The 26,608-nt window shown below is 41.9% G+C and overlaps 1 pseudogene; it reads left to right on the top strand.

Annotated features, from left to right (window-relative positions):
• Positions 1–657: 657 nt before the first annotated feature.
• On the top strand, positions 658–24,644 carry LOC131352066 (uncharacterized; annotated as a pseudogene).
• Positions 24,645–26,608: the final 1,964 nt, after the last annotated feature.

Below are 26,608 nucleotides of genomic sequence, written 5' to 3'. Positions count from 1 at the left end.
GATTCTCCCTGTTTGGTTCCTCTGCTGATTGTGTTTACCTGTTGCTTGTTCCTTTGAGTTGTGTAATGTACACAACTCAAAGGAATATTATACATACACATTATATATATATATATATATATATGGTTTACCAAACTGACAGTGGGTGAAAGAGACCAACCGGGTTTAAACAATGATAAATACTGTAAGCTGACACAAAAACAAATTTCTCGACACAACGCGTAGTGCTTAGTTCATTTTACTGTGCTGTACAACAGAAAACACACATATTTACAATATTTACAAATTTCGGAAGAACAGACCAAACACGGGGCTAGACAACGGCGGTGCTAAAGAAAAGAAACCAAGTAAAACAAAATGATACCTCCCTACGCCACTTTTTTTAATACAGACTACAAACAAAAGTGAAACCAAAAACCTGCCTACACTGCGCTTCCCTCACAAACTTAAATATAGGGGGTGGCACCCGCCCTTTTTCTAGACAAAGTGACATCCTACACGTTGCACAGTGTATGAGCGCGCTATTTCTTACCTGTCTGAGCCCCGTCAGCACAGTATGACAAACACACAGCTGTACACACACTACAATACACCATGTACTCGAACACAAAAAAACACGCGATAGCACACAAAAGTAGAAAAGAAAACGTGCCCAATATGGCGCCAGTGTCTCGCTTTTATAGTCTGACTCTTCTTCCGGTTAATCTTCTGGAACGGCGTTCACACGACTTGGCTCCTCCCGTCAGCGGCAGGTACTGGGCAAGCAGCCAGTTGCATCACGTTCCCCCCAATCGGTTACGCTGTAAAAACAAAGCCATCATAATAACCATAATACGTGCCATGGTACGGTAGTATATATATATATATATATATATATCACTGAAGAAGTACAGTGAGGGAAAAAATTATTTGATCCCCTGCTGATTTTGTACGTTTGCCCACTGACAAAGAAATGATCAGTCTGTAATTTTAATGGTAAGTGTATTTGAACAGTGAGAGGCAGAATAACAACAAAAAAATCCAGAAAAACGCATTTCAGAAAAGTTATACACTGATTTGCATTTTAATGAGTGAAATAAGTATTTGATCCCCTATCAATCAGAAAGATTTCTGGCTCCCAGGTGTCTTTTATACAGGTAACGAGCTGAAATTACAGTAGGGGCACTCTCGGGGAGTGCTCTTAATCTCAGCTCGTTAACTGTCTGAAAGACACCTGTCCACAGAAGGAAGCAATCAATCAGATTCCAAACTCTCCATCATGGCCAAGACCAAAGAGCTGTCCATGGATGTCAGGGACAAGACTGTAGACTTACACAAGGCTAGAATGAGCTACAAGAACATCGCCAAGCAGCTTGGTGAGAAGGTGACAACAGTTGGTGCGATTATTCCCAAATGGAAGAAACACAAAAGGACTGTCAATCTTCATCGGTCTGGGGCTCCATGCAAGATCTCACCTCATGGAGTTTCAATGATCATGAGAATGGTGAGGATTCAGCCCAGAATTACACTGGAGGATTTTGTCAATGATCTCAAGGCAGTTGGGACCATAGTCACCAAGAAAACAATTGATAACACACTACACCGTGAAAGGTCCCCCTGCTAAAGAAAGCACAGGTACAGGCTCATCTTAAGTTTGCCAGTGAACATCTGAATGATTCAGAGGAGAACTGGGTGAAAGTGTTGTGGTCAAATGAGACCAAAATCCAGCTCTTTGGCATCAACTCAACTCGCCGTGTTTGGAGGAGGAGGAATGCTGCCTATGACTCCAAGAAGACCATCCCCACTGTCAAACATGGAGGTGGAAACATGCTTTGGGGGTGTTTTTCTGCTAAGGGGACAGGACAACCGCACCGCATCAAAGGGACAATGGACGGAGCCATGTACCGTCAAATCTTGAGTGAGAACCTCCTTCCCTCAGCCAGGGCATTGAAAATGGGTCGTGGATGCAAAGAGGAGTGGGCCCAAATTCCTTGAGATGTGAGATGTGTGCAAACCTGGTGGCCAACTACAAGAAATGTCTGACGTCTGTGATTGCCAGCAAGGGTTTGCCACCAAGTACTAAGTCATGTTTTGCAAAGGGGTCAAATACTTATTTCACTCAATAAAATGCAAATCAATGTATAACTTTTTTGAAATTTGTTTTTCTGGATTTTTTTTTGTTGTTATTCTGTCTCTCACTGTTCAGATAAACCTACCATTAAAATTACAGACTGATCATTTCTTTGTCAGTGGGCAAACGTACAAAATCAGCAGGGGATCAAATAATTTTTTCCCTCACTGTATGGCTGTGCTGGTCCACCAAACGCTGTTCCCATATGGTTTTCTTAAATACATAGCTAGCTAACAAAATTAACCATGAAATAAGATATGAAACATAACCAGTTGATTAGCATTACATCAAGAGGAAGCTACAGCATAAACGGTAAACTATCTAGCTGATTTTGCTTGTATCACTCTCTGTCATAAGGTGTCAAATGAAAAAACTAAATGAATAAAGTACTGATACTCTGAAAGGCTAACATTCATTCTTCTAGATCTACCTCAGTTCCCTTTCAAGGGACCCCACACCAGTGAACTAGTGTCTGCAACATGTGTGAACTCACACCAATATTAAAAATGGAGTCAGATGATGTAGCGACATCCATCAGCAAGACCATACAAAAGCATCTACATCACATAACCCCCAGCTTTTGCTTTTTATGTGAATTGTTTGTCTATTTTCTCATTTGTATTGTCTATTTTGTTGCATCTAATACTGAAATGGCAAGCAAAGATGCGCTTTAAAAGATACGTGCCCTTGTTCTTTTACAAAAGATTTTGCATTGCAAAGATTGAGAGCTGACCATGTGCTTTTCAAGAGTTTTTCTTCTAAGAGGCTATGCTCCCACCCGGCTTTATTTTCAAGCCTGCTACCCTTGGCTGGGGCCCTATGTATAGAAATTTTTCTATCATACAGAACTCCTGACACCTTTCTCCACCCATTCCAACCTGCTTGCACTCGCTTCTTTACCTCTTTCCCACAATCTCCGTTACTCTGGACTGTTGACCCCAAGTACTTAAACTCCTGTACCTTCTTCACCTCTTCACCCTGTAATCTTACTGTTCCACTTCCCTCCTTGTCATTCACACACATGTACTCAGTCTTACTACAACTGACTTTCATTCCTCTTCTCTCCAGCGCAAACCTCCACCTCTCCAGGCTTTCCTCCACCTGCTCCCTGCTCTCACTACAGATCACAATGTCATCTGCAAACATCATTGTCCAAGAAGACTCCTGTCTGGCCTCCTCTGACAACTGGTCCATCACCATAGCAAACAGGAAGGGGCTCAGAGCCGATCCCTGATGCAGTCCCACCTCCACTCTAAACTCCTCTGTCTGCCCTACAGCATACCTCACCACTGTCCTGCTCCTCTCATACATGTCCTGCACCACTCTGACATACTTCTCTGCTACTCCTGACTTCCTCATACAGTACCACAGCTCTTCTCTTGGCACCCTGTCATACGCTTTCTCCAAGTCTACAAACACACAGTGCAACTCTCTCTGACCATCCCTATACTTCTCCATCAACATTCTCAGAGCAAAAATTGCATCTGTTGTGCTCTTTCTGGGCATGAAGGCATACTGCTGCTCACAAATTTCCACTACCTTCCTTAACCTAGCTTCCACTACTCTTTCCCATAGCTTCATTGTATGGCTCATCAACTTTATCCCCCTATATTTGCTGCAACTCTGCACGTCACCCTTATTCTTAAAGATCAGCACTAATACACTTCTCCATTCCTCAGGCATCTTCTCACTCTCTAAAACCCTGTTAAACAGACTAGTTAAAAACTCCACTGCCACCTCTCCTAGACACTTCCAGACCTCCACCGGGATGTCATCAGGACCAACTGCCTTTCCACTTTTCATCCTCTTCAAAGCCTTCCTGACTTCATCCTTTCTAATCTTATCTATTTTCTGTTCCACAGAGTTCACCCCTTCTACTCTTTTTTCCCTCTCATTTTCCTCATTCATCAGCTCTTCAAAGTACTCCTTCCATCTCCTCTGTACACCCTCCTCACTTGTGAGCACCTTTCCATCTCTATCCTTAATAACTCTAACTTGCCGCACATCCTTCCCATCTGGATCCCTCTGCCTAATTAACCTGTACAAGTCCTTCTCTCAATCTCTAGTGACTAACCTAGTGTACAACTCATCATACGCCTTCTGCTTGGCCTTAGACACCTCCCTCTTCACTCTGTGCTGTGCTTGTATTCCTGTCTATTCTCTTCAGTCCTGTCCATGTCCCACTTCTTCTTGGCTAACCTCTTCCTTTGAATACTATCCAGAACTTCCTCATTCCACCACCAAGTCTCCTTATCTTCTTTCCTACTTCCAGATGACACACCCAGCACCTTTCTTCCTGCCTCCCTGATCACTTCTGCTGTAGTTTTCCAGTCATCTGGCAGCACTACCTGACCACCCAGAGCCTGCTTCAACTTCTGTCTAAATTCCTCACAACATTCCTTCTTTTTCAGCTTCCACCACTTGGTTTTCTTCTCCATCTCTATCTTTGACCTCTGCTTACAGACCATCAAATTCATCCTACACACCACCATCCTATGCTGTCTGGCTACACTCTCTCCCACTACCACTTTACAGTCACTAATCTCTTTCAGATTGCCTCTTCTACATAGGATGTAGTCTACCTGTGTGCTCCTACCTCCACTCTTGTAAGTCAATCTATGCTCCTCCCTCTTCTGAAAATAAGTGTTAACCACAGCCATGTCCATCCTCTTAGCAAAGTCCACTACCATCTGTCCTTCAAGGTTCCTTTCCTTAACTCCAAACCTGCCCATCACCTCCTCATCACCTGTGTTCCCCTCACCAACATGTCCATTAAAATCTGCCCCTATCACCACTCTCTCACCCGTGGGAATACTTTCTATCACCTCATCTAATTTACTCCAGAATCTCTCTTTCTCCTCTAACTCACAACCTACCTGTGGGGCATAACCACTAACAACATTCAACATCACCCCTTCAATCTCCAACTTCAGACTCATCACCCTGTCTGACACTCTCATCACCTCCAGAACATTCCTCACAAACTCCTCCTTCAGGACCACACCTACCCCATTTCTCTTACTATCCACACCATTATAAAACAGCTTGATTCCTGCTCCTATACTACAAGCCTTGCTACCCTTCCACCTGGTCTCCCGCACACAAAGTATATCCACCTTCCTTCTCTAAATCATATCAGCCAGCTCTCTACCTTTCCCTGTCATAGTACCAACATTCAGAGTTACTATTCTCAGTCCTACACTCTTACTTTTCCTCTTTTCTCTCTGTCTACGCAATCTCCTTCCTCCTCTACTTCTTCGACCAACAGTAGCCCAATTTCCACCAGCGCCCTGTAGGTCAACAGCGCCGATGGCGGTCGTTGTTAACCCGGGCCTCGACTGATCCGGTATGAAATTTAGAGTACTGACGATTCGCATAGTTAAATTTGGCAATGTTTTACGCTGGATGCCCTTCCTGACGCAACCCTCTCTATTTATCTGGGCTTGGGACCAGCACAGAAGTCACTGGTCTGTGACCCCATGGCTAGATTACCTTTCTCATAGGCTGGGGTGCAGAAAATCACCCAACCCATGGCCTTGGGGAGCCCCTCAAATTTGATGGCACATAAGCTGCCTGGAAGTCAGAGCAATGTTTTCTAGAAAGAAACACTTCCTCTCTGTCTGTAGGCACAATTGAGTGGAAGTGGATCTGTTCATTTCCGCAGATTTGAGCTACTGTGCCCTCTGATAAGGAGGTCCTCCTATCATGGCGTGAATAGCGGTACAGTGCTGGAATTCCCCCACAAGCGATTCTCAGTGGGCCTAGCCCCTTCTACCCTGCTGTATATGATGTATATGATGGCTATTTCTGTTAGCCAAGCACCCATCCTTGGGACCCCTGTGGGAGGTGCTCTTTGGTCTCTTGCCTCATGTGCAGTGCCAGATGGCCGAGGCCTTTTTGCAGACCACAAGTTCCCCATTGGGGTCTCTCTGAGCCCTCTGAGTTAACCTCAGTTCTGACCTTCAAATGGTTCTTCTGTTAGCCTTAACCTTGTAGGACATTTGCAGGTCCCATCAGTATCCTCCGCAACAAGTTTGCTGCTGGGAGGATTAAAGTTATTGTTTCACCCTGGATCGGGTCATTTTTTTTAGGTGCCTGTGGTGCCTGGTCAACCAGTCATCTTACATGTCTTCTGTTCTCTGCCACATGAATCTTTGCATCAGGAAATGCTGTGTCAAGCAATGACATCAAGCATTAATGTCTCAGCTTACATGTGTAACTCTGTTGCCTGAGACGATAATGAGATGCTGTGTCACTTGACACACATTGGCCATGTCCAGCGTTTTCCTTCAGACAGTTAGAATCTGAGGGGTTACATTATGTGCCTCACACCTCCAGCGTCCTGGGTCCGAGTCTTGCTCCCAAAGTCCAAAGACATGCTACTAGGCTGATTGGAGTCTCTAAATTGCCTGTAGTGTGTGATTGCATGAGTGAATTAGTGTGTGTGCCCTGCGATGGGTTGGCACTCTGTCCAGGGTGTATCCTGCCTTGATGCCCGATGATGCCTGAGATAGGCACAGGCTCCCCGTGACCTGAGAATAGATCAGCTAAGCAGTACAGACAATGGAATGGAATAATTTTATCAAAATAAAATTAATACCTGCTAAGGATTGAACTATATTAGCTGCACACTATCTTATGAGCTTACTATCACAACACTTTTTAAACACTGCTACCTTTTTGTAAATAAATCAGTTACATCAGTTACATTTTGGGAGTTGTCTACAGTATGTATATTGAATTGACTCATCAGTTCAGGGTGAATTTTGTTGAATGATGAAAAAAATTACATGGACATGGCCCTTATCTGTGGGATCTAAGTACTGAGGCTTGATAAACTTTTTATTATAATAATGTGAATGTGAGTCCTGTGATTTTCTTCATAGATTTCCCTATTTTGTTGTTTTGAGATGATTGGTTAGATCATTAAGATTATAATATACCCAATACATTGTCAATACATTGATAGTTGCATCTCAGTCTCATAGAGAGTTTTGTGCCTCTGCCTTTCTAATAGAGCTTAAGCTACTATTTGGGATCCAAGGACAGCTTTGAGGGTTTCCTAAAAGACTGAGCCATAGACATCTTCACTGTGTCAGTTATATAGATGGAGCACTATTCTTGAAAAAGTCCTTCTGCAGTAAAGTTGGAAAAAAAAAAAGAGTTATATTGATTTTTTATACACTAAAATGATTAATATGGCAAGTTCTGTGATATTAAATATTTTAGGCAATATTTCTAGTAAGCCTAGCATCTTTAGTAAAAGTAATAAATAGTTCTAGTTTATGATTATGATTTATGGGCTATTACAAAGTCTTTGTCTTTATGTGCCTGAAACACAGCACTAAAATGTTCACACCAATGAGTGTTAGAAGTTGTTCTAATGCAAAATGCACAAAGTTCCCTGCTCAATATTTTCAGGAATCTCCACTATCATTAGCATGAAATCCATTAAGCACTTTCATCAACAGCAACTGTCATTTTGTTTTCTATTTAATCATTGTGTATACAAAAAATGTCATATTCTGTTCAATGTTTATTGCAAAAATTAAATGAACCATTTGCTGTATCAGTGGTGCACATGTAATCAAACAATTTAGCCTATTCCAAATCCTGTTCTAGTATATGATCCTAGTGGCTTATATCTATTTTTGCAAGTAAAGCTATATAAAAAATCGAATCAACATCAGCTGAATTGATCACTAAATAAGTCAGGCTATTTTATCAAGAATTGTATAGCCATGGTAGCTCTGAAGAGCTCTCAAAATTTTTGCATTTGGCAGAAGAAAAATTAAATATCCATAAAACACTTAGTAACCCCAGTGAAGATGGTGTGGATCATCATACCTCTCTGCATACTGATAATGGGCCTCATTTATCAAGCTGGAAAAATAATCCACAAGAGCATTTCCACAGAGAATGGGATATTCATTGAAATCCAGTTGGTTTAGGGGGAAAAATGATTGGTGTCCTATGAAAGCTTATGTAAAGAAAAGTTTATGTAAATTTATGTATGAAAGAGACTCACTAACTTGAACACTGATCACAAGTTAATGCTAATTTAAATATGGTTTATATAAGGATTATATTTTTTCACTTCAACTAGACCAAATTAAATGGAAATGAAAATTTACTGACAACTTAAAAAAATATTATTAAAGGTGGCCTTTCTAAGTTGATCAAATATATAGACACATAGCAAATTTACAATGAAATAAATAAATAAAAATAAATAAATGATAATTTTATAAAACTCTGACTCCTACAGCCATTAAACAAAAAGTCATTTTCTTTTACTGTAAAAAGAAAAACACATGAAAAATGGACAGTTAATTGTGATTATAGAAGACATGTATATTGATAATGCATTTGCTCATTCACTCAATTTAAGCAAAAAAAAAGAAAGAAATTAAAAAATCTGATTATCCCATCCCCCCGGTATTACAGTTACAGTTGCCTGTTTGCATGTGTGCACAACCTTTTATAATTGGATGGTGGCTGTGTTCAGAATGAACAAATGAAGTTTGAAGTAATTATCATACCACTGTCATCAATGAAATTATTCAAATTAACCCCAAATATAAGATCAGCTGTTTCTGTAGGATTTTCATACACACCATATGATGCTGGGCTGGACTCTTGCACATAAAACTCAGTACGCTTCTCACACAACTTCAGCTTGGATGCTGAAGGGACAGTGCTACTTTAGCACTGTTGTTGCGAATAGTGAGAGTGTATGGCTGCAAGGGTGGTGAAGCAAAGCATGGCTAGCAGTCAATAAAACATAAAAAGCATGAAAACATAAACACATACGTCTCACTTGTAATACATCTATGGAGGTAGACAATATCCAAATATATAAGTAAAATGGACTATTCCTGGTTGAGTTAAGGAGCTTAACAACTAATTGATTTATATTATGACATTTGTGATAATTGAATCACCCTTACTTATTATTTGTAATCGAATTCTTTGAAGCAAATATTGTGGGAAAAAAAGAATTTTGTCAGATTAGACCAGTGTTTCACAAACCAAAATGTTTTATTGGAAAAAAGTATGAATCCAATTAAAAAATTAGAGAAAACCATACAAAAAGAAAGAACAAAACCAAGCAAAAGAAAAAAACAGATTTTCCTCTGGCATTACAGATATGGTTGTGTTCTGAATTATAGATATAAGAAACATTCGATTAATGCAGAAAGCACAAGCAGCAAAACTAAATGAGAACTTAAAGAGGCCAGTTCAGCCTCTGAGAAATGATAAGAGAAATTTACTGAAAATAAAAGAAAACAGACCTGGTCTCAGTTACATAAAAGTACACATACATCACACAGAATTGAGATATGACAAGTTTATGAAGGGACTGAAAGGGGTGATGAAGTGCTGGACAGTGGAAGTGGAAAGTATTAGAAACGGTTCTTTAGATGCATGCCATTTAAAACAATTTTGTTTTATTACTGGATCAGAAATAAATCTAGAGCAATAGGGTAGTTGAATTCTGATCGAGGGAACACTGTGCATAGACCTCTCTGGTGTTTGCACTTGCCTAATTTTGCTTTTTACTTACCCATGACCTTTTTACCCCCTGAAAAGGAGGTATGGTGCACTCTGAAATATAACCTCTTGACTGTTGCAAGCATTCTTTGAACCCTCTGCCATGCCAGTATGGGCTAGTTAGTAAGGTAATCTTATTAGCTGTGACCAGTCAGTATATGCAGGATGCCCTCACACATATGTGCACTCACAGGCATTAGTTTACAAAGCTACGCAAGGTTGATTTACATTCTGCTGGCATTTTTAGTTGAATGAACTCCCTACATTGATTGTGGCTCTGTAATGTCATATAGCTATTACCCATCTTAGTTTTGCTGCACTTGTACCCATCTGGATACTGCAAAATACCAGTGCTGTCGGTCATTGAATATCACCCAGCATTCGCTTTTACATTATTTACATTGCTCCAACCATCTGGTCAAATAGGCATCAACCTAATAATGCTGAGTCAAAAACGCCAGAACACTGTGCAGGATAGTAACTATGAGCACAGTATACACTGTATAAATGTACTGTGGCAAATGCAAACATTTTACTTGGGGATAAGAACTAAGACATGTTTTTTATTATTTGGTGACATCTTAGGCATCTGAGTGCACTAGTCCCATTTGAGTAATGTCACATCACTAAACCAAAGTAGCAGGGAAGAGTTGGCAGGCTAGCTCCTACCCACCACAGCACTAGGAGCATTAAGGACATTGTCATGATGTGAAGTAGCTATAAAAATCACTTGTCCATCTGCTCTAGTAATCATATTTATTGACCCACAAAACTGTTATAATTTTTTTTTCTATCTGAACATTGTGAGCTGTTTACCTTAGATATTTCAGTAAGCAATGCTATAATTGCTTAGGAATTTTAACATGTATGCTCTACTGCTTTAGTAGAACTTTCAGATTATATCATGACACTAAATATAGACTGTTTAATTAAAAAAGTGCACCAGCAGTTGTACTTCCTGCGGCAGCTAAAGAAGTTCAGCTTACCAAAGACAATGCTGGTGCACTTCCTCACCTCTATTATTGAGTCTATTCTCACCGCCTCCATCACAACCTGGTATGCTGTTGCCACTACCAGGGACAAAAACAGACTGCAGAGTGTCATTCACTCTGCTGAGAAGGTGATTGGCTGAAATTTACCACCACTTCAGAACCTCTACATATCCAGGTCCCTGAAGCGGGCAGTTAAGATTGTGGCTGACCCCTTTCACCGTGGACGCAATCTTTTTGAGGCACTCCACTCCTGCAGAAGACTGCAGTTGTCAGACCACTAGAAGGGGTGCTGGCAGGTGATTTATCGTTGCCTGCTTTTTTGTTTGTGTATTCCCCAAATGTTTTGTGCCATGCCCCTCCTATTTTTCTGCTTTCCAGCTATGTTACCTGGTCCCCATTTACCCTAATCTTCTGTCAGTCATTGTTTGGTGTTTGTTTATTGTGGCACTTGCATGTTCTAGGTTTCCATGCTCTCATTGTATTTTGTTAATCATGTTTTTTTTGTCCCATGTCTTGTGTTAGTTTCGTTTGATTCATGTTAATAAAGCAGTGCTTTAATTTTTCCTGCATATATATATTATGTGTGTGTGTGTGTGTATAAATATTGTTTTTTCTTTTCTTCCTTTCCTTCTACTTCTCCTACTTCTTCATCTTCTACTTTGTATAACTTGGAGGGGGTTGGTGTTGATGCTCTGGCCTGTCTTTGGGCCTGGGTGCCCTGGGGTATCACTCTGGGTGGAACAGGAGGGGTTTTAGTGTTGGCCACTACTGCATTTCTTGACTGTTTTGCTCAAATAAACAAGCTTCCTCCTTATGCCGGGTTCACACTGCACAACTTTCAAAGTCATCGGATCACTGTTGCTTTCACACTGCACAGCTATCTAGGGTAGCATTCAGTCGCTGCTGTGTTTACACTGCATGATAGATCGGCGACAGGAGCTTTCACACTGCATGACTTCACAATAGGAAGAATCTCTGACAACTCAGTCTGGTCCGCAAACTGCGTTTCACAACCGAATGCATGCCAGAAATAATAACGAAGTAAAGAAATAAGGAAATAACGCAAGATCATGCGTGATGTCAGAGTTCTCGCGTGAGACTGGAAATATTACCCCACAAAAAGTTCACGAGCCAAATGGTCAGTGTGGGGAACAAGGATTGTGCATTCTGTATAATTGAACAAATGAATAATTTTGCAATGTGCTGCTGCTGATGTGGCTGGTCAAGCACTGTTTCTGCTTTATTTCTGTTTGATGCTTTTGTAAAGCATATTTATTCTGATATAACCATATTTAAGGCATTTTTTTTCTGATAAAAACCTTAAGCTCTATTAAACTATAATATTATTTTAGTCAGAGCTCCTTTCACACTGCAAGACTTTGAATCATTGGCGACTAGTCAGAATGAGTTTTTGGTCATTCACACTGCATGATTTTCACTTGCACCCACTTGCCTTGATTTTGCAAAACTAGTCGGTGACTGAAAAGTTGTGCAGTTTAGGCATTAGGGTTGGGGAGCTGTTTAAGAGGGGAACAAGCGATGGGCCAGCTTTCACCTGTAGGGGTTGAGAGTGACTCAGAGCAGGATGTTGGTCAGGCTCAACCGAAGTAATAAAACAAAGGTATACCATACCTAGGTGGACCACTCTGGAGCCCCCTTGAATAAACGACCCCCCCTCAACTTTATTATTACAATAAGGTGAGGGTAGCCTATTTTCTCTCTTTCTCTCTTTCCTTTTATTATTACTATTTTTTTCTCTTTCTTTTTTCCCCTTCTTCTGTGTCCTCCCTCTTTGCTTCTCTCTTTCTCTTTTCTACTTTTCACACTGTACATGGGTAACTTAAGTCCTGTCTTCTTGTCATTTGTTCTTGTAGTTGTTGTTTTGTTTGTCTACAATGTACTGTCTTTTGTTGTGGAAAAAATAAGTAAATAAAATAAAGTGCTGCTTTAATAACATGAATCAAATGTAACTAAAACAAGACATGGGGCAAATAAACATGATTATCAAACCATAATGTAAGCATGGAAACCTATGACAGCGCCTCAACAAACAAAGAAATAAACATACAAACACCAAACAGATGAACGGATCAACAAACAATGACTGACAAAGACAGGTACAAAAGGACTGAACATTGGGGCTAATGGGGAACAGGTGACAGGGTGAGAAAACAGAACAGGAGGGGTGTGGCATGTGGTGTACACACAAACAACAAAGCAGGCTATTATGAAACACCTGCCTCTGTTGGTCTGGCAGGAACCTGTCCAAGAGGTTCCTGACACACATGTTTTCATCTGCACTCATTGTACCACTGGTAACTTAATTGTTCAGACTGGTTCACTTTTTATACACTACAATACTGCAATATTACACAGAAAATGTTCTCTATATTTTCTACATAATTAATATTGCTTGAAAATTCTTAGATTTTTTTATATTTTTATATTTATACGTTTATTGTTGTGCACCAATACACCAAGGCAATTTCCTTGTACAACCCACAGTACATAAAGCTGATTCTTATTCTTATTCTGATTCTGATTTATTCATCTTCCTGCCCATTTTCTTTTCAGCAGTCTTACTCTTTCACAGATAGAACTAATTTCTTTAACGCAGAGAATGTACTTTCCTTTTATAATCACCTTATCACTAACATGATTACCTGTCAGGAACTGCTGAACAGTTACCTGCCAGGCCTGGAGAGGGGGCTGGCAGGTGACTCTATGGAGCCTGCTTTATTGTGTGTATCTTGTGCCACTCCTATACTATTGTTCTCGTTCCTGCCGTATCACCTGTTCTCCATTAGCCCAAATGTTGTGTCCTATAAATAGGGATCCTTTTGTACCTGTCTTTGTTGGCTATTGTTTCATGTTTCTCATTTTGTTTGATTAGTGTCATGTCTAGTGTTCACATTAGTTTCCCCCAGTCTCATGTTTATGTTAATAAAGCAGCGCTTAATTGAATCCTGCGTATCTCCATGGCATGCCGGAGCACGAAGCACCATGGAGATCCGGGTTTGCACCCCACACAGGGCGGGGGCGTCCGGATGTTACATTACCTCTAAGACTTTTTCTGACAATTCTCATGTCAATGACCACAATTAGAAGATACGCATGTGTGATCTAAGCATAGGTAATATGTATTTTCCTAAGTTCATCCAAGGCTAACACGCAATCTATCAGCAATTCCTTCCTGTCCATCCATCTGGTATACTCACACTTCCCCAGTCAACTTTACCCTCCTGACATATTCTAAACCCTTATCTCCATACTCATCTCCAAATCCTAACCCTCAACCAGTTAGCTAACTCCACCACTACATTTCATTCTTAAGTCTGTTCTTCTGTTATTTCTTAACCCATCTCCTATATTTTTTTACAGATCACTGGAGACAGGGGTTCTCGACAGGTGAGAATCCAATATATACACTATATTGCCAAAAGTATTCGCTCACCTGCCTTGACTCGCATATGAACTTAAGTGACATCCCATTCCTAATCCATAGGGTTCAATATGACGTCGGTCCACCCTTTGCAGCTATAACAGCTTCAACTCTTCTGGGAAGGCTGTCCACAAGGTTTAGGAGTGTGTTTATGGGAATTTTTGACCATTCTTCCAGAAGTGCATTTGTGAGGTCACACACTGATGTTGGACGAGAAGGCCTGGCTCTCAGTCTCTGCTCTAATTCATCCCAAAGGTGTTCTATCGGGTTGAGGTCAGGACTCTGTGCAGGCCAGTCAAGTTCATCCACACCAGACTCTGTCATCCATGTCTTTATGGACCTTGCTTTGTGCACTGGTGCACAGTCATGTTTGAAGAGGAAGGGGCCAGCTCCAAACTGTTCCCACAAAGTTGGGAGCATGGAATTGTCCAAAATGTAAGAGTTCCTTTCACTGGAACTGAGGGGCCAAGCCCAGCTCCTGAAAAACAATCCCACACCATAATCCCCCCTCCACCAAACTTTACACTTGGCACAATGCAGTCAGACAAGTACCGTTCTCCTGGCAACTGCCAAACCCAGACTCGTCCATCAGATTGCCAGATGGAGAAGTGCGATTCGTCACTCCAGAGAATGCGTCTCCACTGCTCTAGAGTCCAGTGGCGGCGTGCTTTACACCACTGCATCCGACGCTTTGCATTGCACTTGGTGATGTATGGCTTGGATGCAGCTGCTCGGCCATGGAAACCCATTCCATGAATGATATCTTGAGCTAATCTGAAGGCCACATGAAGTTTGGAGGTCTGTAGCGATTGACTCTGCAGAAAGTTGGCGACCTCTTCGCACTATGCGCCTCAGCATCCGCTGACCCCGCTCCGTCAGTTTATGTGGCCTACCACTTCGTGGCTGAGTTGCTGTCGTTCCCAAACACTTCCACGTTCTTATAATACAGCTGACAGTTGACTGTGGAATATTTAGGAGCGAGGAAATTTCACGACTGGATTTGTTGCACAGGTGGCATCCTATCACAGTTCCATGCTGGAATTCACTGAGCTCCTGAGAGCGACCCATTCTTTCACAAATGTTTGTAAAAACAGTCTGCATGCCTAGGTGCTTGATTTTATACACCTGTGGCCATGGAAGTGATTGGAACACCTGATTCTGATTATTTGGATGGGTGAGCGAATACTTTTGGCAATATAGTGTATATATATATATATATATACACTATATATATATATATATATATATATATATATATATATATATATATATATATATATATATATATATATATATATATATATCTGAGCCAATAAATCAGTGTAATTACATACATATAAACACAATACTATGGTCTTTAGCAAAACAAGTATTGTTCATGGCACAGCATCTGCATCTGCAAGTCACAGTTTAAAAAGGTTAAGGTAGTATGTGGCTGTCTTCCCAAGACAGTAAAACCAGCAGGGACGATACAGGTCTCATGTATTCATGGCGAGGTCTGTTCAGTCCCTTACGCACAGTTCTACATCTATGGGCTGTCCATAGAGTGGCCCATCATTGCAGGGGTAATTCAGGACCTCCCTATCCACCTGCTACTCAGTTGTGACTGGCCAGGGTTCTCTGTCGTGATGGAGGCTTCAGCCCGGAAAAGGCGCTCATGGAGACCCAAAGCCCAAGCAAGGCTTGCTTGCATGGCACACAGGGAATGGGAACAGGAACCCTCCTCTTCAGGTGAGTCTGATAAAAAGGCTAATGCCATGTCTTCTCTGTCTCAGCAGGTCACCAGGGAGGGGAGCTTCAGGTAGGAGCAGAAAGAGGACGACCAGGTGAAGCACTGCTGGGGCCAGGTACTGCAGGTAGAGGGAGTGACTACCAGCCCAGGGAACCAGCTCCCCATGTCGTACTTCCTTATCGGGGGGGGCTGCTGTATTACCACACAAAATGTCATGAAGAGCCCTGCAACATGCTAGTCATCCCCCACACTTCGAAAGGCCACCTCCTGCAACGTTGCCAGGGAGCTCCTTGCACTCTTCAGTCATGTGGGAATGCCTAAGGACATTCTGAACGATCAAGGTATGCCCTTCACCTCATGACTAATTTCTGATCTTTGTTGGCTTTTACAGGTCAGCCCCAGGAGTTTCAACCAGGGGACCAAGTAATGCTCCTAGTTCACAACACCACCTGCAAGATCCTGGCCAAATGGCAGGGCCTGTATACAGTCCCTGAGTGGGTGGGACCTGTGAATTATTGCCTTCAACAGCCAGGTAAGCATGCAGATACCCAAATGTATCATTTCAACAGTTATGTGGTTAGTGAAGTGGTTAAACAAACTTAAAATGCAGGACTGTAAATAACCATTTATCAGTTATGTATCATAACTGCTAAGATAAAATATTGAAAAGACAACTTTTAAAGCATGCAATAAATCTACTGTGAATATGAGTTCAATGTGGGTTTATTATCAGTAATGAAGTAATGAAGGTAATAATTAAAACACACACACACACACACACACACACACTGGAAAGTTGCCTAATCACTGCTGCTGAATTTGCAAATTGGGTCGATCTAGTCCAAGCTCCTTGATTCTTTTCTTTTCTTCATTCTGGACACCTTGGAAAGGGCATGTTTGTAAAGATATAACCAAATGTTCTTTCATCTTGTGATATTTTGCTTGCTTCTACATTAATCAGTCCCTGTCCATTAACTGACAATCTGCTGAAAGGTAATGAGACTCGTTGAGAATGGTCCAATCACATGAGGCCAAATATAAAAAAACAATATTGATTCGCTAACAACAAAAGTGGGCGGGTCAGCCTCCGGAAGGCCGGACTGATGGCCAACCCCCACAAGTGCCACCTTGGGCATGACCAAGACACAGTACCTGGTCTACTGCATAGGCCGAGGGTTGTTGCAACCACAGTAGTAGAAAGTAGAGGCCATCAGGGACTACCCCCAGCCATTCACCAAGCAGCATGTACATGCCTTCCTAGGATTTGGTGGGTTATTATCAAAGATTCATTCCAAAACTTCAAACCTCACCAAGAAAGGTCAACCGGAGTGCAGTGGACTGAGGATACAGTACAGGCTTTCTGGCTGCTCAAAACAGTGCTCACCAGCTATCCTGTGCTCTGGAACCCTGACTTCAGCCTTCCCGTCACCCTTCATACTGACGCCTTTGAGATGGGGCTGGAGGCCTTCCTGTCTCAGGAGCTTGAAGGAGAGGAGAACCCGGTCCTCTATGTATCAAGAAATCTGACCCCCACCGAGAAGAACTATGCCACAGTTGAGCAAGAAGCCCATGCTACCACCTGGCAGGACAACACTTTACTTTGTGGATGTGAAGGCCAAGGACACAGATGGTCTCTCATGCGCCCATACTTTCTGGAGCCAAAGATTGCCAGACGGGACCTCAGAGCTGGGGGTGGGGGGGCTGTGAGGACAAAACACACACTGCTGCACGCATGCAAAAGAAAAGCACTCTCCTCCCCCCTCTCTCCCTCCAAAACACAAGCAGCATCGATTCAGCACCCTGGATAGCAGCAGAGGATCAGCACCATGGCCAATGCCACTAAATTATAATGCAAGGCGGGGTGGGAGAAAATGAACCAAAATGCGGTGGACCAATCAGGAGCACTGCTAAACTCTTCACCCTCTGGCAGCAGAACACAACAGAGACCCAGGCTTCGGCAGCTACACAGGGTAAGGTCTGCCCCCTGCAGGATTAATGTAGGTTGTATGGTTTATTCATAGATTCCCCTGAATAGAACCTGCTCACCTTGGGACCAGCGAAGCTCTGCCCTACTCCTGGGCCAACCATGCCAGACCACTACCGACTCCAGCCCCTTCTGGCTTAAGCTCCAACCCTGGCCAGGACCATGAACACCACCTTCCAGCCACCATTTAAGCAAAGCTACTCCTTCGTGTGTTTTGTTTGAGACTGCCTGATATCCATTTCTTTGCCTTTTTGAGTTCACTAAAGGTGTGTGTTTAATCTTCTCCCTGGCTCTGTTGTTCTGTGTCCCTCGCTCAATGCGTTATAGTATGTATGTATGTATGTATGTATGTATGTATGTACAGTTGGGCTAAAAAGTTTGCATACCCTGAAAGAAATTGTTAAACATTGTAATTTATATGGAAAATATGACTGATAATGCAAAAGATGTTTTTCTTATTGTTCAATGTTTTCCCCCTACCAGAACCTCTGTATCTTGTTACAGAACCACAAACAATGTGCAAGACTACCTATTTCTGTCTTGCATTTAGGAAAGAAACGAGAGAACTCTACTGCGCTGGGAAGGAGAAATGTGGGCTCTGTGAAGAATCTTGAGCAGAATAGCTCTTACTTTATTACAAATACTCAGACTCTTTGCATTTTTCCAAACTGTATTATAAACTTTATCTGCTACTTGAATATTAAGTTCCCTTTCCCAAGTTGTTTTAGGAAAATGAGTGGATGTGCCAACATACTCTGATATCACACTATAAAATGAACTTATAGATTTAGTTGAGTGCATCTCAAAAAGCTGCTTCTCAATTTCTGAGGAAGTTGCATTAGAAAGAAGTGTTGTATCCTTTTGAATATAATTTCTTATTCGTAAATAGCAGAAAAAATCCTGCCCATCAAGGTTATATTTTTGGAAATCTGAGTAAAGGCATAAGAGCATTATTATCAAAAAGATCTTTTAGTTTAGAAAGCCCCTTAAGAGCCCAGTGTTGAAAATGTGAATCACTGACACCTGGGGGAAAATTTAGATTATTACATATTGGAGTATAAACCAATGTTAAGCATGATATTCCTTCAAGTCACCTAACAGACCACCAAGGCTTCACAGAATTTAAAGTAATAGGATTTCTACAAGCTACTCTAACCATCTCCATTCTTTTGAGAAAGAGCAAATTTTGAAGAGGGAACTGTGATTGAAAGGACTCTATATCCAGCCATAATGAAGTTGGGTCTTCTGAAATCCAAGTAGTCATGTAACGTAAATGGGCACCAAGTGGATACCTTCTAATATCTAGGAGACCAAGACCACCCATATCTTATATATTAATATAATACCCATATATTATATAATATAATAATATAATAATATACCCATATATTAATCCTAAGGTGAGGCCTTTTATAAGCCCATATAAAAGAATTGAATCATCTGTCTAGGTCTTTAAATGTTTTCTGCAAGAAATGAAGTGGAATCATCTGAATCAGATATAATAATCTTGGGAGAACATTCATTTTCAAAAGAGCAATGTACCCCAGCCAAGAAATAGGGAGAGTATTTCATCTTTCTAAATCAAGTTTAATACGAAAAAAAAAGTGGGAGTAAAATTGGACTTAAACATCTGGCCGAAGTTAGGGGTTATATGTATTACCAGATATACAAAGCCCAGTGGGGACCACTTAAATGGGAAAGGAAGTGAACTTGAAGAGACAGCTTGTAGGTTACCTAGGGGCATGGCTTCAGATTTACTAAAATTAATCCTATAACCTGAGAAGACACTAAAATCTTTGATGACTCTTATCAGATGAGTTACAGATATTTCTGGTTTAGTTAAGAAAACAAGGACATCATCAGCATAGAGATCTATCTTATCTTCTACTAGCTATAGTCAAACCATGTATGCCCAAATTTTACCTAATTGCCTCAGCCAAAAGTTCTATTACTACTGCAAAAATGAAGGGGAGACAATACACAGCCTTGTCAAGTGCCCCTACTGACCCCAGAACTAGGAGAGTGCAAGTCATTGGTTATTACAGCAGTAAGAGGCCAGTATACAACAACTTTATCCAGCTAACAAAATTTTCACCCAGACCGAATTTAGATAATGTATAAAACAAGTAAGGCCACTCAACTCAATCAAACGCTTTTTCTGCATCCATTGAGACAACAAGACTGTCCATCTTCTGCTGGTGTGAAAACTAAATAATATTTAATAATCTATGAATGCTGTTACCAGAGCTACATCTCAATGAAACCTGTTTGATTTTTGTTTAATAAGTTGAGGTAATAAGCCTTCAAGCTTTGTAGCAAGGATTTTAGAAAGAATTTTGAAATCACTATTTAATAGAGATATTGGCCTGTAAGAGGCACAGTCCACTGGTTGTTTCCCCTTTTTAAGAAACAAAGAAATATTAGCGTCCCATAAGGAAGGATGGAGTGTACCATTCTCTAATGAATAATTAAACATTTCTAAAACCAAAATATCCTGAAACTCTGCATGAAATTCACTACTCAGTCCATCCAGACCAGGAGCTTTCCCAGTCTGCAGACTCCTGATTGCTGTTAATACCTTTGTACCTTTGACTCTGCTTTGTAAAGAGTTAACAAATGTGTTGTAAAATATTGTAACATCAGACAAAGGATGTCCTTGAAAATCTTTAATTGAAGATATCATTTGAGAATCTGCTTTTTTCTTAGTAAGATAGTAAGGTATTTACCTGGCTTATCACCATGTTCATAGAGCCTTTGCTTAGCAAACCTAACTTTGCTCTCAGCAGATCTTACATGCCAGGACTCCAAAGCAGAGTGTAAAGCAGTAATTTCTTTTTATTTAGCTGGCTTTGGATTCTGGACATAATCCCCCTCTGCCCGCCTAAGTTTTGCATCTAGAATATGCTTCTGCTTTCTTTGCCTCTGCCTCTAATTAGACATATAAGAAATGATATAACCCCTTGAGAAAGCCTTAAACGTTTCCCATAGCAGAGATTTATCCTCCGTAGAAGGAGAATTGATAGCAAAAAATGATCAGAATTCTGACATAAAGTAAGAACAAAATTTGCTATCCTTAAGAATAAAAGGGGTTAAATCTCCAGTACCTAGTTTGATTAAAAGGGCCCTGTAACTTTATATATATGAAGACAGTGGCATGATCCAATATTATAATATTTCCAATGGTGCTCTGATCTATAAATTGTAATAGCCCCTTAGGAACAAAAAATAGTCTAAAAAATAGTCTATTCTTGTGTGGCAACAATGTTGATACTGCGTGTGGAAAGGACAAACCCGGATGCCTTGGTTATTGTCCTAGGACACTTTAACAAAGGTAATCTCTCCCACAAACTGCCCAAATACAAACAGTTTATTAAGTGCCTGACAAGAGAGGGGAACATACTGGACCATTGCTACACTACCATCAGCTGTGCTTATCGTGCTGTTCCCCATGCTGCACTGGGCCATTCCGACCACATCATGGTGCATTTGTTCCTGCATACAGGCAGAAACTCAAACTCTGCAAACCTGTTGTGAGGACATCAAAGAAGGGGACCAGTGAGGCTGTGGGGGAACTACAGGGGTGTTTGGATTGTACAGACTGGGACATTTTTAGATCTGCCAGCAACAGTCTGGATGAGTACACTGACACTGTGACATCCTACATTTACCTCTGTGAGGACAGCATCATTCCATCATGCACCAGGCTAAGTTATAACAATGACAAACCCTTGTTCACAGCTAAACTCAGACAGCTTAGGTCAGAGAAAGAGGCCGCATTCAGAAGTGGGGACAAAGGACAATACAAGGAGGCTCTTCATGTGCTTTAGCTCTTCATTTGAATCTATTCCATCTGGTAAGGTAGGATTCTGACTTTGTGTACTATTTGTTTAACTTGATTGGTTCTAGAGTTATTTGAACTGTGTTATATTGTATAGCTTGTTGATCCTTTAGTGTTGGTCTATGCTTAGTTGTCTCAGGTGATTAATCAAGAGTAGTTTCAGTCTCCCTTAAGGTGTGAATTGTGGGCAGGGCTTGCTAATTTATATTGAAGGCTCTCGAGTGTCTGTAGCAGTTTGCACCTAGTCCGATCAAGACCTGTTTATAGTAAGTGGACAAGAAACATACTTTCTTTCTTGTCCTGTCACACTTTAACTTGCACTTAACCTCACTTTGACCAAACCAGACATGTGCCTCGAACCCATCTCTGTTCTTACCTCTTACAGACACAGGCATTATTACCCACTAAGCAAAGGTTGTGTTTCCAGCAATCTCATCTACCCTCCCCTGTTGTCTCAGTTTCAAACAGCAGTGGTAGGTGGGCTCTGGTACTGCCAGTCTGCTGTAAGGAAGGCTGATTTCATCTCAGCTTTAGCTTCCCACTATTCCTTTGATTTTCTGGCACTAACCGAGACCTGGATATAACCACAAAACACTGCTACACCGACTGCTCTATCCTCTGCCTATGCTTTCTCTCACTCACCACGAGAATCAGGCAGGGGTGGTGGCACAGGTCTGCTGTTGTCCCGGAGATGGTGTTTCACACCTCTCCCCTTGTCTCATCTCACCATTTCTTCTTTTGAATTCCATGCAGTTTCAGTTACATCTCCAATCAACCTCTCCATCATTGTCATCTACCGTCCTCCTGGTCCCATTGGATACTTCATGGAAGAAATGGACACACTCCTCAGCATCTTCCCTTCTGACAGCACCCCTCTGACGGTCCTTGGAGATTTCAACCTCCCATCCGACAGGCTTCAGTCTTCTGGCCTTCTGACTCTTCTGAATTCGTTCTCCTTGTTATTTAACAGCTGCCCTCCAACACACAAAGGAGGAAACATCTTGGACTTGGTCTTCACCTGCCCTTCCCCAGCTACAGACATGACTGCTACTCCACTTCATATCTCAGATCATCACTTTGTATCCTTCACTATCATTCTCCCTGTACTACCCAAATGTAACTCCCAACATCCCTCTCTCATCCGTCGGAACCTACACTCTATCTCTCCTTCCTCTGTAGCTTCCTACACTCTTTCATCTCTTCCTGACTATGACTCCTTTTCCTCCTTACCCCTAGACTCAGCTACAGACACTATCATCTCCTCTCTTTCATCAACCATGGACCTTCTCTGCCCTTTATCCACTAAACACAGGAAGACTTCTTGTCCTGCTCCTTGGCTGTCAGATGTGCTTCGCAACAATCAAAGAGAACTACAAACAGCAGAGAGGAAGTGGAAGAAATCTCAACTGGACGCAGATCTCACCTCTTATTGTATGCTTCTGTCCAGATTCTCTTCGGATGTGACTTCTGCCAAGACTTCCTTTTACAAGGAAAAGCTTGAGGCTTCTGCACAAGATCCCCGAAAGCTCCACAACATCTTCTCTGCACTACTCAACCCTCCGACTCCACCTGCTCCATCCTCCCTGACTGCTGAAGATTTGCCACTTTTTTCACAGAGAAGATTGAGAACATCTGCCAGACCTTCACGTCCGCCCCTACTTCATCTGCATTACACAGCCAGGACTCAGCTACTCCTTCACTGAAGCACCTCTCAACCATAGCAGCAGAAGAGGTTTTGCAAATCATCCACTCCTCCAATCCCACCACCTGCCCACTGGATCCAATCCCACTGGACTGCCCTTTTGGCGGTCACTGAGAAACTACATACTGCTAGATCAGCCAAGCTGTCATCGGTCCTCATCCTCCTTGACCTTACTGCAGCATTTGACACGGTTAACCACAAGACTCTCTTGTCCACCCTCAGAAGTCTCGGAATTTGTGGAACAGCATGGGAATGGTTTGCTTCCTACCTGGATGGTCGCTCATATCAGGTAACATGGAAGGGATTGACATCTGCCCCACGCAGACTCTCTACTGGTGTCCCACAAGGCTCAGTACTTGGTCCTCTCCTTTTCTCCCTCTACACTCACACTCTTGGCAAAGTGATATCTTCACACGGCTTTTCATACCACTGCTATGCTGATGAGACCCAACTTATCTTCTCCTTCCCTCCCTCAGATACCACAGCTTCTACCTCAGATACCACAGCTTCTAATCTCAGCGTGTGTGGCAGACATTTCATCCTGGATGACAGCTCATCAGCTGAAACTTAATCCCAGCAAAACTGAACTGCTGGTCATCCCAGGTGATTCATCCCCAGACAAGGATCTTGCATTATCTCTGGACAACTCAATGATCTCCCCTTCAGCCACTGCTTGCAACCTTGGGGTAACCATTGACAATCAACTGTCCTTTTCCTCCCATGTTGCCAATGTGACACAGTCATGTCGGTTTCTTCTGTACAACATCAGAAGGATCTGACCATTTCTATCCACACAGGCTACTCAAGTGCTTGTTCAGTCTCTGGTCATTTCGAGACTGGACTACTGCAACTGTTTACTGGCAGGTCTTCCTCTGAATGCAACTCGTCCACTGCAAATGATCCAAAATGCAGCTGCATGGCTTGTATTCAACCTGCCTAAGTTCTCCCACACCACCCCACTGCTGCGTTCCCTCCACTGGCTTCCAGTAGCTGCACGCATCAGATTCAAAACACTGATGCTTGCCTACAAAGCCAAGAATGGACCAGCACCATCTTACCTCAAAGATCTTATTACTCCTCTCACTGCTCCTCACTCCATCCGATCCACTAGCACTGCCCGACTGGTCCCACCATCTCTCAGGGTAAAAGGTAGGTATTCATCTAGACTGTTCTCTGTTCTGGCACCGAGGTGAGGTGAATGAACTTCCCCTAGATGTCCGCACAGCAGAGTCTCTGACTGTCTTCAAACAATGTCTTAAGACCTACCTTTTCCTGAGGCACTTAAACTAGCTCTTACCTTTCACTGTTTATGTATTGTTATATGGTAAAAAAAAAAAAAAAATTCCAATTTTAGGCGAATGGTATCCTAAGTCTGTGACCTATTCAACCAGTGTTAATGTTTTCAATAATAGTGACTTAAAGCACTTTTGTATGTCGCTCTGGATAAGAGTGTCTGCCAAATGCCAGAAATGTAAATGAGGCTAAGTACAGATTTAGCGAGGAGGTGAGAAGAGCTAAAGAAGAAGAAGAAGAAGAGAAGAGCATGGTGAAAGAATGAAACAGCAATTCCGAACCAACGACTCTGTCTCTGTCTGGAAAGGGCTTAAGGCGATCACCAACTACAAGCCTAGAGCCCCCCACACTGTGAACGACCTGCACCTGGCCAACAACCTGAATAAGTATTACTGCCACTTTGAGAGACAATGGGACAGACCTGACCTCCCCCAATCCTCCCCGCACCAGCCATTGATCAGCAGTAGCCCCCCCTCCTACACTTCCATACCTGGAACACCCACACATCACCACACCTCAGCGTCACTACCCCCTCACCCCTGACACCTCTCACCATCAAAGAGGAAGATGTGAATATGCTGTTTAAATGTCTGAACACCCGCAAGGCTACAGGCCCAGACTCCCCCTCCACCTTTCACAATAACATAATGTCCATTTTTAACTTTGATACAATTTAATAACTTTAAAGGTAAATATTTTTTTTTTAACAAAATGGCTACTCATCGGCTCCTTGATGTAAATGAAGAGAAAAAAACATGACTGAAGCCCAACTGTTGCAATTTCAGATGTTCTTTATCATCAAGATGAGTTTCTTGTAGAAGGGCTCTATCAACATTCTCCTTTTTAAGGAATGTGAGAATTGACTTGTTTCCCACAGCAAAAATACAGCTCCATGTTAACATCAAAGGTGAGCTGAAAGGTGCAAAACAAAAAGAAAACAGGGAACACGTAACTATAATACAATGAACAGTGCAAACTGTACTCAAACTCGAATCAGTCATTACTCTGAAATGGTTCAAATAACGCAGTTCAGTGTAAAGGGGCTCCAGAACGACAAAACAATGTTAGTTAACATATAGTGCTGACAGACCTGCGGACCTTAAACACACACAGCGTGTCCATATGACAGAGGGCCTAATATAAAACAGAACGAATCAGAAACTGAAAAAAAATCTGATGACATAAGCGCACATGTACCTGAGTCATTCTCATTGCAAACATAACTGTAAAAGGGAGCTAAATGCATGGGAACAATGTCATCATCAAACAGATGGGGATATTTTCTCCTGTGATGACAAGAATTTGTCCCCTTCAGATGGATTTTGCAACATGTTGGTAGTTCCCAGGTGTGTGACTTCAAGAGAGGCATGATAAAGCTCTGCATAAGTGGCACCAGCTGCCCTCAGACACTTCCTGACCTCGTCAAATTGCTTACGTTTATGCAAAACTGCAGCAGAGAAATCTTGGAAAATCTTCACCTTAGAGTTTTCGAACATCAAAGCCTGCTCTCCGTTACCCATCTCTCTCGCTGCTGTGATGACCCATCCTTGTCCACGTAGTTATGAAATCTCACCAGGACTGCCCTTGGATAAGGGGACACTTAACAGAGCTGTCTTAACAGCTCCGTCTGGAATGCAATGGGCTCGTTCGATCTTTAAACGGCCATCTTTAAATGCCCACAGAGTTTGGCAGCCAGGATTCAAAAAACTTAACAGGGAGATCACCTTCTGCATTCTTGGGGTGTCCAACAATACGTACATTCTTTCTTCTTCCCCTGTTTTCAAAATCATCCAAACGATCCATTAACTCCTGAACTCGTCTCTCTAGCGTCTACAATTTACCTTCGACCGGGGCAGCAGCATCTTCCACTGCGGAGATTCGGTCATCAGTTTCGGTGATTCATTTTTACATTAGCATTATTCTCACCCTGATGGTTATGCTCTATCTCTGATTTGCTCGAG

This window comes from Hemibagrus wyckioides, linkage group LG04, assembly GCF_019097595.1.
Source record: "Hemibagrus wyckioides isolate EC202008001 linkage group LG04, SWU_Hwy_1.0, whole genome shotgun sequence".
Classification (NCBI taxonomy): Eukaryota; Metazoa; Chordata; class Actinopteri; order Siluriformes; family Bagridae; genus Hemibagrus; species Hemibagrus wyckioides.
Note: the sequence above shows the minus strand (reverse complement) of the source record. Positions and strands in the feature narration are given on the sequence as shown.